Genomic DNA, 17,667 nt, shown 5'->3' with positions numbered 1-17,667 from the left:
TTATACATATGCATATATAATGTATATGTACATGCATAGCAGAAGTAAATGCATTAGTTATTCATGTATGTTTATACATAATAGGAAAAGTAATGCCTTTAGCTAAGATTGCCTAATGCTCATTCGTAAGAACTTACATTCAATTACTTATACAGTTTGCCAAAATTTAACTGTTACAGCTTAAATTTTCCATGGTGGGTATCTGTCTCTAAAATGAATTTGGTTTGGAAAGTCCTGACCAAAATGGCTCAGATAATTCCAAGAACACAGATAATAAAAATACATCCTTTTAGTCATATTAAGAACTCTTGCAAGCGTCATATTGAGAGACTCTAGCATATCCAGGTTTTGGAGCTGAAGTTTGAAACTCCATGAGGAAATCACTTTGATGTCAAGACTTATCTTCTGTCACTCCTGTAAAAATCTGATCCAGCTGTAATCTCCTAAAAAACTAAATTCTCACACACTCATATTCTGTTAAAATGTAAATTCTCCAAATACTCTATTTGCAGTTAGCATGCTGTCTTTTCGTACAGCTGTGACATCTGAGACGCAGTGTATATTTTCTTTCTCTGTGGAGAATATCCACACATATATGTATACAAAAATATGTCTAAGGACTCTCCCTGTCATTTGTACACGTTGTGTATACCAGCAATGATAGCCCTACAGACCCATCTATCCACAGCTCTTCTCAGGGACTGTGTAGATGGTTTTAGTTACAGCCGTGAGGACAGCAGCACCTGCAATAAGGACCAGGAAACACCTGCACCATGGATCAGGATGCTTAAGCCTGCTCTCAAGACTTCATCTCACAGTGAGCCCACTAGGTATTTAATGCCTCATGTCTCAAAGGGGCCATGCCCAAAACCACTGAGGGCTGCCCTGATCAGTCTGCATGACCACAGCAGCCAACTGCTTTGACCTGAGCTTTGCTGGACCCTCTGCAGGGGTTGGATATTGCTCACAGGGTGCTTTACAAACAAGTTTAAGGAAACCATGGGAAAAAGGGTGAGCAGTTAACATGTAGAAGGGTCATTAATTTCTGAAGGATTCAGAAGTGACAAAGTGCTTGAATTAACATTGTCATTTTAAGAGCTCCAGATTGTGCAGGTGAGGTAGAAATCTACACTTCTGTAAGCACTGAAAATGAGGACTAGAGGCCAAAATATCCTAATGAGCTCCCACCCTCTGATCATTATATAAACACACAAGAGGAAGTGTAATGATTTTTGTTAATGATAAAGGTTTGAGTAGTGTGTATTAAAAGTAAAGGCTTAGACACATCACAAAGTGAACTGAGTCACCTTAGAAAACATCAACATCTAATTCCTCTTTTGAGAGCTCTCTGAATCCAGTGCATTAAATAATATGAGGGCAAAATGAAAAAAAAAAAAAAAAGTTTAACTTATATAATCAAAGTTCTGTTTAAATGCATACTGAGAGAAAAGATAAGGTTATACAGACCACTTAAAAACTAGTATTTCCTCACTTTTCAATCCTTGTCTCTGTTAAAAGGGTTGGATAATATGACCTATAGAGGTCCCTTGCAACTTCAACCATTCTATAATTCTAACAATCTCTTAATATAATATTTGGTATGATAGACATACCTGTTTAATTTCTAGATTCCCCCTCTCCCCCCAAAAAGAAACTGTATACCAAACCTAATGTTTTCTTCTCTTTCTGTAACATATTTTGAATTTTGTTTGTTTTGCAAGCTAACCCTCATGCTGCAAGCACTTTTCCACTTTGCCAGCCAAATGAGTATGATGAAAGGACACCTGTAGGCATACATAGAAGCCAAGAACATTTTGTACATCCATTATTTATTTTGTTTCCTTCTTTAGGTCTTTTATAAAAGAAAAAAAAAAACCTCAGGTAGAAAGAGGAGAAAAGTTAATCTGCTATATGGTTGCAGTAAGAAAAAGCACAGAAAACATTACTTTTGTTACCTTGGCAAATAAAATAAAAATGTTCTCCAATGTGCAGTCTATGCAAAATAAGTCCCACAGGAATTATGCAAACACATTCTCATTATGGTAGTTATGATTTAGATTGCATTACAAAAGTGAAAACAATCATTCAGAGAGGCTTGGGTGCAGTGATTTGGAGTGAAGCAGCCACTGTGCCAAAAAGAGAAAGAGAGGAAAGGGATGAGGGCAATGAAAGAAATATATCCTGCCAAAATGAACTCATGCAAAGGTGAAGCCAAAATGCCAAGAGGTGCAGATTAAATGCTCTTTCAAATGTCCCAAATGTGTGTGTCAGCAAACTGCCCAAATAAGGTTTTGAACTGAAAGCTCAGGCTTCTGCTGGAAACTCCCAGAAACACAGAGATTAGATATTGTTTGGAAAAAGGGATTCTGGCTTGTTGTCTAGAATGAGCATTGAAAATCACACATCTCACCAGAGCACATGTTAATGGAAGAGAAATTGTTTTTTTGAAACTGAAAAACTGTCCTTTAGTAATTTCACAGCACAAGAAGTAAAGAACCACAGAAATTCCTTCCTTTTAGTTCCAGTTGTTCTATTTTTGTTAGGGTTTTTTTTTTTTTTTTTTTTTTTTCCATAGGGTTTTTAATGCCCTTTTAAAAAAAAAAAATTGAATCATTCAGATAATTCTTTACTTGCCCCTGACTTTAATGAAAAATTCACAGGCAAAAAACTTCTTATCTTAAACATAGCTACAGCCCTCCAATATCTCATTTTTCTCACACAATAATCCCAGTGTTCAAAGTAGGTATTGTATTTATCATCTTTGTATGGAGCAGAATTTCACTTCACTTTTCTTTATGGTCTTATCACATCGTTTACAAACACTTTATCTCTGTTACTGAAAATAAATGAAATCCTGGGCTTTCGATGAAATGCCATGATGAAATGAATGGTCCAAAAATCCATATTGAGATGACTGACTCCTGTTTGTAGAAGACATGATAAATGTTTCATGCATATAAACTGAAGGATGATGGATTTAATGATCATAGTTTAACAGGAAAATGTTATTTTGGAATAATTAAGTTCTATCATTTGCAAGTCTAAATAGTCCATTGTTAGATGGTGCTTTTGTCTGTCAACAAGTCATTCCACTTTGTGAGGGTTATTTATCACTAAAACAATTGATGCAATGGAAATACACTACCAGTATGTGTTGTTAACAACGCATTTTGTGAGACCTTCATTTGGATCCATATTTCAGGGGTTGTTAATTGATGTATGTTTCTGTCTCACAGAAGAAATATATGGTAAGAATCTTTGAAGGATTGGAGGTGTCTTTCTCATGTGAAGAGTTACATGTGAACTGTATTTATTATCCTTACTATAAAGATTTTCAGAGTCAAAAATACCTCAGTTTTATAGCACACATGTGGAAGGAGTTTACACTGGGTGTACTGCCCAGTTTCCAGTTGTCACTCCAAGAGGGTGTAAGTATCTGCAGATTTTGGTTTGTGTCTGCTGCCTCTTACAACTGTCCTGGACACACAGATAGTGTCTCAAATGGACGTCTTTGTTTACACAGGTTAATCTCTCCATGAGGAATATCTCAATGGGAGGTACACTGTGCCTATGCTATTTTTTATTTGTAATATTGGCATCAAAACAACTGCAATCAAGACAGTTACAAAATTCTGATTTCCCCTGTTGTGCATACACAATTTTTTATTGACTCTGTATAGAGAACTGAATGTGAGTGCCTTTTTTTCTTGGCATTCAATAGCAAAGGAAATAATAAGAAATATAAGTGCTGGAAAGTAATATAAAAAAGGTAATTATTTTGACCAAAAAAAAACTGGTTATACATTTGATTCTGTGAGAATAGTGTATGATATTTAATATCTGAATGATCATCAAAGCATGGGAAGGTATAAAAAAATATTAATTTGTATTTCAATCACAAACACTATTTTCTGGGTTGCATGATATTTATAAATATTAGAACACTTCATATATCTTCTTGTCTCCTGATACATGTTTTTTAATCACTCAATCCCAATCCAGGTTTAAAAGTAGTTTGTGTCTTTTCTTCACTTCATGGTTAAGGACTAGAAGATATAAAGGTGAGGATCAGTGATAATATTTAACCAAAGGCCTCAATCTCCTGATTTCCCACTCTGCTCTGGTGAGCAATGACTCTGTGAAATGTCTTATCACACCAGTTTCTATACTTTGCCAGATACAGAAGCCTTTTAGCACAGCTCTGAGAAGCAGCAGTCTCCTTTTCACTGTCCAGTTCATTGCCTTGCCATGAGTCTCTGCTCTCTGAACTCGCACAGCCACACACACGGCTAGCGAGGCTAGTCAAGCAGAAATCCAAGCACACACAAGTGTGGAAGCTGTGAAATGGATGATCTGATCATCAATGATTTTGCCCTGGGCTGTGGGCAGAAGTACTGAAAGTACTCCCAGATGCCTAGAGCTGGCATCTACAGTTCAGATCTTGACAAAACTGGCAGATATGTTGTGGCATATATATTTAAGTCTCGCAGCTCTTTAGAGATTTCTTTTGCAGGTTTTCCCATGAGAGAGTCTTCTGTGTCTCTGCTTTCAGGTCGTTTTCCTTATCCTGGGTGTAGACAGGAAGGAATATCTTCAGCAGTCCCTTGAGAAGAGGAAAAGGGGCAGCAAGGGAAAAGCATGTCTGTTCCAAGAGAACTTTGAATAGGAGAGTATCGACAGGGTTGGGGGATTTTTTTCCTCTTTTAACAGAAAATATTTTTGGAGCCTTTGTACTGAAGGGCTTTTTCCTAGTTCTAAAATATACTAAACTCTGATATTAATCATAAGTCTTGATTTAATGAGTGGATGGAATTGTCAGGCATAGGATACATTTTTTTTCTTTAAAAACATTTTGTCACTTTTTTTTTTATTTTAATAGTTCCACCAACGTATGTAAGGTTAGCAACTATTTAGATGCATTGTACTAATGAGACAAATACCCTGGAGCTTCAACATAGCTTTCAGCATAAAATTTTGCTACATTATAATTCTCCATTTATCTTTTTTGCCATAATATATATTTCTTGTTAAAATCAATTCTTTATTTATGGGAATAATCTATTCAATTATATGCTCCATAGTCTAATTACCTAACAAAGATAAACTTTGTTCTTTTTAGATTAGACTTCCCTGAGGGCTTGGATTTCAAGTCCATAAAGCCAGGACAGCTCTACAGAAATCACACATGCTTTGGGGGGACAGTATCCTGAACCTGGAGTCACTGTCTTGACACTGAAGCCAGTAAGGGAAACTAGTTCAGCTGGCCCCAAACACAGTTCCTTAATGTCTGTAGGATAGGACAAAGGACCAATGGGGCCACGTCTCACCCTGTTCATGCTGAGGATGCGCAGAGGCCTGAGCAGAAGCTCAGTGCTGCCAGGGCATTGCTCCATTCCTCAGTTGTCTCAGAAGAGGGGCCTTTGTGCTCATCTTCCAGTTAATGGCAGATATTGCCACTTGCAAGGGAAAAATAATTTGTAGTCTTTCAAGCAAAAAAGTAGTGAAGTATCATTATTTCACTGATTGCTTACACTCAGATACAATTACAACTTAGTTAAAGCAGAAGAGGCACAGAATAGTCCTGATGACCCCAGTGTGAGCAGACATAAGACCATAAATATCCAGGCAAACAAATAACCTTTGAGTTCCATTCGTCACAGAAATTAAGAAGCTGAAATGCTCAAGCACTCGCAGAATCAGACATTTTGCTTGTAGTCATCTCTAAATATGGCATAAAGAGTGGGTCTGAAGGAGTGATTTCAATATTAAGTCCATTTTTCAATCCTAAAAGAGTGGAAGTCTTAATGGCAAACCCATTAAAATTATTTTCATGACACACAGTGAATATTTTGAATATATCAAGTCAAGGTTTCAGTTAAGTATGTTCGTAGCATGTCAAGCTTAGCAATTTATTGGAGAAACTTTACCTAATTTGATATAATTGATGTTAAAGCCTTTTTTCCTAATACACTGTTTGTGCATTCCTTTTAAATGTGGATACGAAGAAATGGATTTGTAGAAGATGTTTTTAATTGATTCCAAAGGGAATAGCTACCATGGAATCTGCTGATGAGTTCTGTGGGGGTCTAGGCTCCAATCATTCAGCATCTATATTTTTAATGACAAGATGCTGCAGTGTTTAAAGAATGAATTTGAATTATGAACATAGATAATTAATGTCTGCACTCTCCTAAGATTTTATCAATAACCACCAAGCCTCTAGTTAAGGCAAGGACCTCTGTGCTGGCTTCGAGACTCAAATTGCATAAAAACCCAATGGCAGTAAAGCTGCATTCAAGGTCTTTAAAAACTTCAGTCAGACACTGCATGTTAAATCCTTGATTTACAGTTACAGAGGAGAGATATCAGCACATCATAAAGAAAATACTGCATATTTTGCCACCACTGGTTATTTTGGCATTTTTTCCTCCTCACTTTTCACATAGGTCGATATCCATTCAAAACTAAATAGTGTTTATCCTTTGGCTGCCTCTTTTAGTCATCCTCTCTGTGTGAAGAATCTCACTGGCTGCAGGAGAACAAGTTGTACGACTGAAGGGTGCTCAGAATTAATAATGACCAGGCTTGTCGCTTGTAGTGTGATGTAAGTCTACCTTTGGGTAATATGAAGCAAAACTCTTGGGATGCTGCTGGTATTGATTCACTGTGTAACAACTGGACAAGATCTTTAACAACATAACTTTAAAACCAAAATCACGATGTTGTTATGCATCACATAGCTGCAGCTTGATTTAGTGAATGCTCCATATTACATTCTGTAGTCATCTCTCCAAACTGTATTCATTTTGCTAGGATATGAATTTGTAAGCAGAAATGTAGCCTATAGGATATACTAAGTAATCTGTCACTTCAACAATGACAGGGACTTAGAAGAAATATTTCGACCAGTTTTGGCTACTACACTCCAAAAACCACCTGTGAATTTGGTGTGGATGCCCTAAGGAGAGGAACAAAACCAATCAGAGGAACAAAAAATATGAGCTATCAGGAAAGATTGTCCTTGACAGGAGAGAACGTCCTTGTCTCCTGTCCTTGACAGGAGAGCCTAAAACAGAAAATTCTGTGGTGCCACACAATAACAACCTCCAGGTGAAAGAGAAAAGAAGACTGAACATATGCGTAAACAATGTTCTAGCAATACAAAAACAGGGAAGTACAACAGATTTCTTGAGGACAATGTTTTTCACTGGAGTGTTTAAAGGATAAGACACCTGCCAAGAATGGCAAATATAATCAATGTGGTCTTTGGGCAGGGACAGACTAAATGAAAACTTCACACTGCTTTGCAATATTACAATTCTACAGCTCTGTGATTGAAAGATGTTATGTAAATGTGAGTGGTTTTTGCATTACTACATTTTCACTGCCACTTACCAGTTAGGTAAAATTACTGGGGATACAGGCATCATCTGTACACGGAATTTGTTTAAAAAGTCCTATGCATGAGGATCCTGCCTATCAAAGATTTACTGTGGTTAAAGAGTATCCAAAGAATTATTGCTTAGAAAGTAGGGCAAAATAGTGTGCTACTTCCAGCTTGGCAAGGACAGATGGAGATTTACTCTATCCATGCAGGCATGAGCAGAGTAGAAGTGACCTGGAGCAGAAGGGCTGTTCAGACTGTGAGGTCCTGGTGAAAAAACAGTCCACTTATTTAACTCCTTATCTCCAAAATGTTTCCAAGGCCTCAAGTATTAGTCAGGTAAAGATCAGACAGAGTATGCCTTTAAAGGTTGAACAGATGGACACATCTCTTTGTTTGACAGGAAAATGTATGTGTTGCTTGACCTGGCAAACCCTTCATGGTGCAGTGGAAGCATTGCACAAAATATTTCAGACAGTATCTGAAAAGGATCCCCCAGAAAGAAATCAATAATTGGGATATGATGGTACAAAGCCAACAACAAAATTAGTTTGATAGTTCAAGCTTAGTAAAAGGCATTGTTCAGTTTGATGACTCTGAAATTAGCTGTGCTAACCTGTGCTATATGACTCTCTTGCTGTGTTACTCATGAAAGATGCTCCTTTATTTTTTTCTTTTCAGTGGATCAAGTTGTATGAGGATACACTCATGACAAGAAAAAAAAAATCTAAAAACAAAGAGATAGTATTTTCAGAAAGGTATTCTACTCATCAGGGATTTGTTCCTTCCCTCTGTCTCTGACAATAATTTTAACAGGTAAGTAGGTACCCTTCTTGCACAGATAATACTGCAAAGTTAGTTCTTACTGACTCAGGCTTAGCAATATGCCTCCACTCAGCTTTCAGAATCATATAATGGAATTAGTTTCAATCTAATCCTATTTTTTCATTAAAAAGAGAGATTTCTGTCCTATGTTTAACACTTGCAGTGATAGCTGCTGATAGCATCAATGTCAGTAACATAATTGCTTAGCATCAGGTGTTGGCACAAACAAGACAGATATCCCTGTATCCATCAAAAAAGACTTTATCCTCTCTCACAAAGAGATCCTTGAGTTGGTAGTGGCCAATCTGGTATAACACAGCTCTGATTTCTGCTGGAAATATTAGCTCTAGTCCTAAAAGCTGCATAATTACATTAGTGTTGTTCCATGCCTGAGGGAACCAGCTCTGCCTCTCTGCTGTGTGACCAGCCAGAGCTCAGCGCCACTCCAAATGCTGCACCCAAAGCGGCTCGGCAATAACAGCCTCACCCAGGAGAGCTTTTGCTCTGCTAAAAATGGTGCCGCATTTTGTTCCACAAAAGAAGCATGCTGAGTTTCTGAAAGTCCAGATTCTCCAGGTTTCCAAATCTCCCTGTAAATTCAGTAGAAACTTTATTATTGTTGAAAATCAGATGCAATGCCCATATCATGAGGGCATCTGGAATGCTAGTCACACAAGTCTTGCTTACTCACAGCACTGTCTCTGGATATTTTTATAAAATCTACATTCTCAGCAATAAAATATGTGTTGCTATGGGGCATCTGTTTATGTTTTTATGTGAACTGATAATTACCCTGGAGTTCCTTCTGTCTACAAAAATGGTAGAGTTTTACAGTGAGCCTATAAACAATTATCAGTTAAATGTAAGGACAGTCCTGAATTTATATGAGAAAAAAACAAATACATGAGATAAATCAGTGCAAGCATCTGTCCAGGTAATTTCAGGTATGAATCTTATATTTTACACGTGACAAAATACAGTTTTGTGCCTTTATAAACTTGTAAGCTCAGCTCTCCTTTGAGCTCAGGACACAGTGCATTCACCTGCCAACTCCCAGACCTCACAGCAAAGTATCCTAGGCTGGGTAGCTCTCACTCTGTGTTTCTCTGAGCAACAAGTGCTAGGCAAGAGATAGAAACACTTCCATAGGTAGATAGGAAGATTTTATATGTTTTTATATGTTTTATATGTCTATATGTATAGACAATTCTATTATGGTATTCAGAATCCTCAAACACTGCAAAAATACAATATTTACTATGAATAAGACAGGAAAAGGAAATTAAAATAAAGTAAACAATGGTTGCACCCAACTCACAAAGTGCAAACATTAACCCTGTGAGAGAAAATCTGCAAGAACAGAGTCCCTTATGGGCCAGCTTCTCAATATATGTTTGGTGTTTTGGCCCCAGAGACACCCCAGCACTACCATAACCACTGGTACAGATGCTATTGGTTAAGAGCTCCCTCCCATTCTTTTGGTATGTCCAGTCATGCTCTTTAGTATAAATTTTTTCTGCCTCCATTATCTCACCCCTCAAATGCAGTTACATAAAAGTTCTCTGAAAATGCTACCAACAGTCTCACAGTTACATGGGGAATTTTTGATCCTGGATTTTTTCTCCTGTGTCACAGGACTCTAAGCAAGGATAAAGTCTTTTTTTTAGAGCTAGCTTCCACATCTGCATCAGGATCCTGGCTTTAAGAAAAACCAGGATTTACAGCCTACTTATTCTGATTAGAGGTTTTAGTCTGTGTCCAGTTCATTTTTCCTTTAAAAAAAGATAGAGTTCATATTTTCTTACAGCTTCCCAACTTTGTTCTGTTCTGTGTCCGATGTAATTGATGACAGATTAATGCCCATCTGTCACAGTTCCACACTGTTCATTTTTAGTGTAAATATTCTGTGCTTACTCTTCTGGGTGTTACAACCTGAAAAGAACCAAATCCAAATCTGTAATAATAACATTACCAGAATTAGATATCAATGACAAGTCAAAGAAGCATTGCATATGCACATACATATGTGCTTTGTAACACCATGGTCAGACAGAGAAAACTACCAGTGGCTCCAGGATAAGGGTGTATGCAACAGAAAGAACCACAAAACTGAGAAGCAAGGACCTTGGAACTACAGGAAGAAAAGAGGGCCAGAGACCCAGCAGACAGACACAGGGATGGTGATTAAAACAGATATGTAGATGCCCGTAAGGATAGCACAGGTAGAGTATCCTTAAGATTTATCAATACAACAGCAACAAAAGCAATTTTTTTGTGTTTATGCTGTACTTCAGAATCAGGTGTGTGATTATGGCTCAGACCCTATCCTCAACTCCTTTCTTAATGCTGTGGTAGTGGCATGACAGCATTTAGTACTAGGGTATTACTGCTTTACTACCATAAACATAACTATATTTATGGTGCCTGATTATGCATGACTGATCTGATGAACTCCTCTTGGGGCCTAACTTAACTCTGCTTGCAGCAATTGATGGAGGATGTAGACAATCTATGAAACCAAGCAATACTGATAATATGACATGAGGACAGAAACATCCTCTGTCTTGCTCGCATGATGTAGTTGCCATTCAGCCCCACAGCCCAAGTAACCTACTAAAACATTTGTCTTTTCAGCTTCACCATTGGGTACTAACACTTTTAGGTATCCAAACATGCTGTGAAATCAGGAATCAGTACCAGATTCTGTAACAGACCCATAACAGCAAAAATTGAGCCATGGATTGAAATGATTACAAGCTTTGTGTTGTCATATATAGGAATCAGGAAAATGAATTCTCAGCTAGAATCATGGATCTGACAATGGGGTCCCAGCACATGAACAGAGGATGTTTTCCATGGGTCATTAGAAAATGCACTGTGAGTTCTTGATGTCTAAGTGTTAATATGAAATGAGAAATTCAGTTACAATGTGTTCAAAAGATGAGACATTTGGATATCACAGTGTACAGTGAGAAGGAACCAGAGGTAGAAGACACTGAAAATAAAACCACAGACAGCATGGCAAAAAAAAAAAAAAGAAAAGGATAAAAGAGCCCAAACAATGTAGGACAAAGAAGGCAAATATTAAACAAAAGAAGATTAAAAGACCAGAAGGTGAACTATGGAAATTGAAACAGGAGGTAGAAAAAAATTAATGCAGACAATGTAGCAGAAAAGGACTCTGAGGAGCAGTAATGCTGTGGTTTCTAGAAAAAGGAACATACCATAATAAAAATGAAAAACCAATCTTTGTAAGAGGAAGCAAGAACTAAACCAAAATTAAGTGACACCCAGGCTACTTTCAAGTTGTGCTGGAGGATAAAAGGCAGAATCAGAGGAGAAATGTGATCACATGCTGTGTTACCAGGAAATATGAAAGTCTGAAAACATTTTTTAAAATACCAACTTAAAAGCATAAGCATAAAAAATAGATATTGCAACAGCTGTACAAGTGAGGAATAACAACTTGAATAGAGACATCTACTATGACCCAAATTGCGTAAAACTTAGTGTGAATCCACAAAAATATCACACACTCTCTTCATTAACAAGAGTATGCAAATTAGTAACATTAACACATAAAAGAAAAGAAATAGCAAAACTAGTTATCACCAAATTAATTTCCAAATCAAGGACAAATTAAGTCACTATTGCAGCAGAACTGGATAGTGATCATGTTAGAAAAACCAAAAAAGGACATAGGGTCCTTAAATAGGAAAACTGTACAAGTTGGGTAGTAGCACTGGAGGAATATCCAGGACTAAAGAGTGAAGATCAATCTTTAATTGAACAACCAGCCCCAACAAAATTTAGCTGGGCTTTACTTACTCCAAATTGCAAAGTAACCCAAAAGGTAAAAGTGTATTAAGGAAGGGAACTTGACAAGTTTGACAGTTCATTTAAGGTGCTGGTAAATTGTTGGTACATTTTTTTCACCCTGCAGAATAAAGATCAAATTAAAATCACCAATGGATACACAGAAGAAAATAAATTATTGGGTACCAGAGCCAAGGATTAGTTACTGAGAACATTGGTGAATATTTATAAAGAGGGTTTCACAGTAGCCATACATGAAGCACTGAAGCAGGCTGAAGAGACAACTAAGCTCAGTAAATCCAGTAACCATGAAATTGGAGAAATTCATAAATATTATGTGAAGAGCTGAAGAAATTTTACAAGAACAATGTGAGGGTTAAAATCCAACCAAATTAATAAGTGGGGGGGAGTGGTGCAAAATTATTCAAGTGGTAGCATTCTCTAATCAATGTCTAAAGGGGTTGAAAGATTTCACAGGTGAATAGAATCATGGATAAGACTGTAATGGATGCAGCTGTGTATCCAGCAAACAGGGTGAAAGTATTAGCCTGGTCCTAAAAGATACTGCAGACAAAAGCATGCGATGGCAAAAAGAAACAGGAAAGGAATAAAGAGAAGAATTAAGTGTTTTATTGTTATTCTCAGACATATGTGAAATCCATGGAGAGAAGCCTACATATTTGAAGCCACCATGGGAAACAGAAAGGTTTTTCAAATTTAAATACTTGCATTTTGCACAAATCAACTTAAATATTCATTTGAACACAAATTTTTGAGTTATCAGCTGGAACATATTTTGGGTTAAATCCATGCAGACAATGGATTAAAAAATGGATGAGTGTAATGGAAAGATAGATACCTAAGTACTTTATTGAGCATTGTGTGGGTAGTGAATGGGGCATTAAATAGTATAGATTTCACATGTTTACCTAATGTATTTGCATTTATCTTTGATGGGCAATGACATTATGAAAGCACCTATATGGGAGAATGGAAGTTTACACATTCTAGGACATTACAAAGTGGGCCCATGTTCTTTCCAACATCTACTTTGCATTAGTTTCAAGTGTTATATGCACTGCATAAGAATCTATCTGGATTGTTACCTGGCCTGTGTGATGATCTGGTATGCAAACTTTGTTACAAAATAAAATTTTCAAAAATTTAAAAAGAGTAACAATGAAAAAAAGTTGGCTTCAATAAGTTCTATTTCAAAAGGCTGGACACCATTACATGAAGCTTCACAACATTATATTTTATTTATATTTTTTGTGATCAAAGACAGTTTCTATAGTGTTGTATTGGGAATATTTTGAAATAAATATGTGTAGGTTAAAGGCCCTGCATTTGTCTTAAGAAATACTAAGCACTGGTAGAGGCCATAAATTCTTTAACTGTGGAGATATACTGATAATGAAAATACTAGGAATCTGTACGTGCAAGCATGTACTAATTTAGTAGAAAGATTCTTTCATTTTCAAGGAACTAATCAAGTGGCTTTAGAAATGTCCAACAATTGTTCTCTTGCTTCGGGAGAATAACAACAAATATCCATCACCATGAAGAATCACTCAATGCAAAAGTTATCTTTTTCAGTCTGGAAAAAACACTCACTTTATGTACTTTGTCATGTGGTATCTTGGCAGTTAGATCACACTTTGTAATTGAAAACCAAACTTTATCCAAAGATGTTTGGTGCTCCGTGCTCTCAGTCAGATAGCTTCAAGTGCATTATAAAACTCTCACACTTGCCATTGTTGTAATTGAAAATAATACACTGGATTTAAGCTCATTTAAAACTATTCCAACGGAGCCAATGGATGGAAGAAATTATGAAAAAAACCTTACACCTACATCTATAATGAGTTATTCAGTAATAGAATTCCAGCAAAATTAAGAGAAGCTTCAATAAATCCAGGAAAATGTTAAAACATGGGCATATCAATATGCCCATGAATAGCCTATTAATCAATATGAATCAATAGCAATGTTTTTATAGGATTATATATTTTGCAGTTCCACAGCATCTAAACTACTGCATGTCTTATTTCATCCACTTACTGCATTGTTAGTAATATAGGTTTGGAATCCTCTAGGTATCATTATAATATTAAAATGTTTATAAAAAAATTTTGCACATTACAGCAATGTTATTTGCAAATAATTATCAAAAGGTCAGTATCTGGTGAGGCAAGACCCAAGTATTCACAATGCTGTCCAAGCAGCAGGCACACAGCAATAACCAGCCCATGCAGCTTTGAGAGTGCATGGTTTAGGCAACTGAATCAAAAGACCACAGTTACCTGAATATATCTCTGCAGTGAAAGGTGTTTGAAACATGAACAGGACCAACACAGGAGAAAGCAATCCTAGCAGTGCAGTAGGGACCCCCAGAAACCAGGTGCCAGAGACCCTTGGATGCAGGAAGAGGAGGGAGACAGGCAGATATTACAGCTACCCACTGATACAGATGCGTAACAGTGCAGTGAAGCTGTACCTATAACAGGTACCACACATGGGCTCGTTTGAAGGTCTGTGTATTACAAGACTGCCATGAGAGCAAATGGTTGCCCTCACCTGTATTTCAGAGCCACTATGCCCACTACATGGTAAATACTGTCTGAGTCAAAACTTTAAAGGAACCTGTGTTTGGGTGTTTGGGTTAACATTGTGTTAATTGAATTGGGCTGGTTTGGCTGGATGCTTTTGAGGAGTAACTTAAATTTAGATGCATGGGAGATGAGTGGCTGGAAAAATAGATTAAAACTCTGGGGTTTTGTCCTTCTTCTTTGAAGTCTGCGGTTTTTGTGTCTGTGTAGGTCAAGAATTTCAGTCCTAAGTAAGAATGTTAACCTCAGAAGACTGGTCACCTCAAGACAAGGACAGATTTGACAGGTTCAGAGGGCAATACAAATGAAAACACAGTGATGGTGAGGCCATCAGCTTTGGTGCTATTCATTTAAGAGTAATTTGTCATCAGTGTTAGGAACTCTATGTTGATGCTTGAGCATTTAATGTGATTGCAGAGATGTTTTAAAACAACTTCCAATACAAAATGAGGTTGAAGCTTGCGGAGCTCTTCAGCAGAGAAAAATCCCTACTGAGCTGTATAGAAGTATGTTATAAATGAACAGAGTGTCTGAGCTGGGACCAAATGTCCATTGCTAGCCAACTTTATTTTGTAGTGGAATTGATCTTCCTTCTTTCAAAACTCAGCATTCATAAATTGTTCTGGAAAACCTCAAAGTTATTTGAAAAGGTCTATAGCAATATAAATTTCTCTATGCAAAATGGTTGTTTAACAAGATTGTCTCCTTGAACTTTTCACATGCTTGTGACAGCCACTTTCATTAACTAATGGAAGTTTTATAGTGGATTTTCCCCACTACTCCCACATCACTCTTTACTATTATTTTATGGGGAATACTTTACCAATTGGGTCTTTGAAACAAAGGAAAAGGCATTTGGTGACATTCCCAGACTGCTTTGTGGCTTGTTAGCAGGGCTGCCCAAGAGACAGCTTGCAGGAGAACCCCAGCTCACATGGGCTGCAAAGTTGTGCTGCAACTAATTGGCCCATGGGGGTTAATTCAACAGTCATTATGGTCACTGCTGAAAAACTGCTTTTGTGTTAACCCTGCTTAGAATAAAATTAGGAAGAACTGAAGCTTCATGAGGAATTGTTTCCCATTAGTCACGGTGCAGACAGCAGAAGGATGGTGTATGTGTGTAGTCAGATTTTACAATAATAGTGATCATTTAAGAGAAAAAGGAAGGGAGAAGTTTAAAGAGTAAGAGGTTTGGAAGGCATCTGAGGCTTCATGAACCCAATGTCTGTCATACTGTACCTGGATGAGTTTTGGAACTGATCAGGAACTGACTCTTTCTCAGCTCACCAGCAGAGAAAGTGTTTACTTTGTGTTTTAGGAAATGTCCCTTGCATTCCATCTGGAGAATCCCTGGGTAATTTTATGTGAAATGGCTGCATTCCCTCAGGGCAACAAGTAAAGTTGTTTTCAGTTGCCTGGTGAGAAAGAAGAGACTAGAAAAGAAGAAAAAATATTTGGAGAAAGAAGGCAGCTAGTCTACAGCTAAGTGTAGACTAGCATTTAGGGAAGAAGAAAAGTGTGAGCAACAGAAGTGAAGGAATGATTTGTCTTTTATTTTTCCAAGTTATATGTCTTTGTGAAGTCTCTGTTGCAAAAGACAAACCTCAAGTTTGCCTGATTTGCCATTTTTCATTTTGTGAAGGAAAGACAGTAGCATTTCTCCTAGCAACTAAAGAATTTTTCCTCCAACAAGTTACAAATGTGGAAAAAAAATAAATAATAAATGTTCTGACTTTGAACTTCAGTGGAAAATCTATTTTTTACAGTCGAATTTCATCTTTCAGAGCAGTAAAACAAGAAAGATGTTTACAAATGTCTTTTTGTTTTTTACCAAAAAAGTAGTTTTCATTTTCAGTGACGTTTCGAAACTTCACAGAACCTTGAATATTTTTTTATCAGTCCAAAACAATATTTTGTACATTATTAAATGCGACAAAATGAACACTTCTTAACTTTGGAAGATGGGTCATCCTTCTGAACCAGGGTCATCCAAGGCCAATGCACTATCCTCAGCACTAACAGTGTGAAGACTATGATTAATCATTTCTATACACAGGATAAAGGCATGAGACTGCATTTTCCTTCCAGGTACACTCATTACATTGCACAAAAGTTGGTGGGGAAAATTAGCCTTGAGACAGGCAGAGTGTCACTTCTCTAATTGAGATGGCTTGTGCTTACTTCAAGTTTAAATTTGATACAGTGGTTGTACGTTGTTGACTAAGAATTGTTTTGATTCTGGCTGTGTGGTTTCATAGCAGCAGCATTCACTTTAATGCATACTGGCATCACTGTAATCAAATTAAATTCGTAAAATAGAGTCAATTTTTAAAAATTTTTAATTTACTTTTGTTTCTATATAAATGCTAAAATTGAAAAATTTAGCATTTGTATAGAATCACAGTAGGCACCAAGGAACTAAATATGCAATCCTACCTACAAACCCCTTAAATTGGCTACTGTTGAGGCACATCTTTTACATCAAAAGGACAGAATTCCAGCAGAGTATGTCCTCATTCATTACTGTGGCAAGTGAGGAGATGCACGATCAGATTACCTTTACACTATGTAGATGCAAAGGATCAGAATAGGACCTCAAAGACATATATTCTGGGCTTCTCAAGTAAAAGATTTCCTAAATGTTATGCAAAATATTATGTGTCATTTAATCTTCTAAGAGATTTAAAGAAAATGTCTTCTACTTCATAAGGGAAAAAGTCTTTTCTTCATCACGTTGGACAGAACTTTTATCCTTAAACTGTCAAAATGATAAAGGTATCAGCATACATTTAAATTCCTTACTTTGAAAGATGGTAAATGATGTATGCAAAAGAAAACCAGATTGCACAAGAAATTTCTTTATACAGGGATTGTACCATGGAATAAAGTCAATGTAAAAGAAGTAGGTGTGGGTTTCTTAAGCTAATGTTAATGCATGAAGAGGTCAAGTTCCAAGGAAATCCAGCCAACTAGAGGCTTTTTTTTTTTTTTTTAATAAGAAAAAGGCACACTTTTTTCAGATAGAAGACTTTT

Source organism: Onychostruthus taczanowskii, unplaced genomic scaffold, assembly GCF_017590055.1.
Source record: "Onychostruthus taczanowskii isolate IOZ18803 unplaced genomic scaffold, ASM1759005v1 scaffold3, whole genome shotgun sequence".
NCBI lineage: Eukaryota > Metazoa > Chordata > Aves > Passeriformes > Passeridae > Onychostruthus > Onychostruthus taczanowskii.
The sequence above is the reverse complement of the archived record's forward strand: the minus strand, read 5'-3'. Positions refer to the sequence as shown.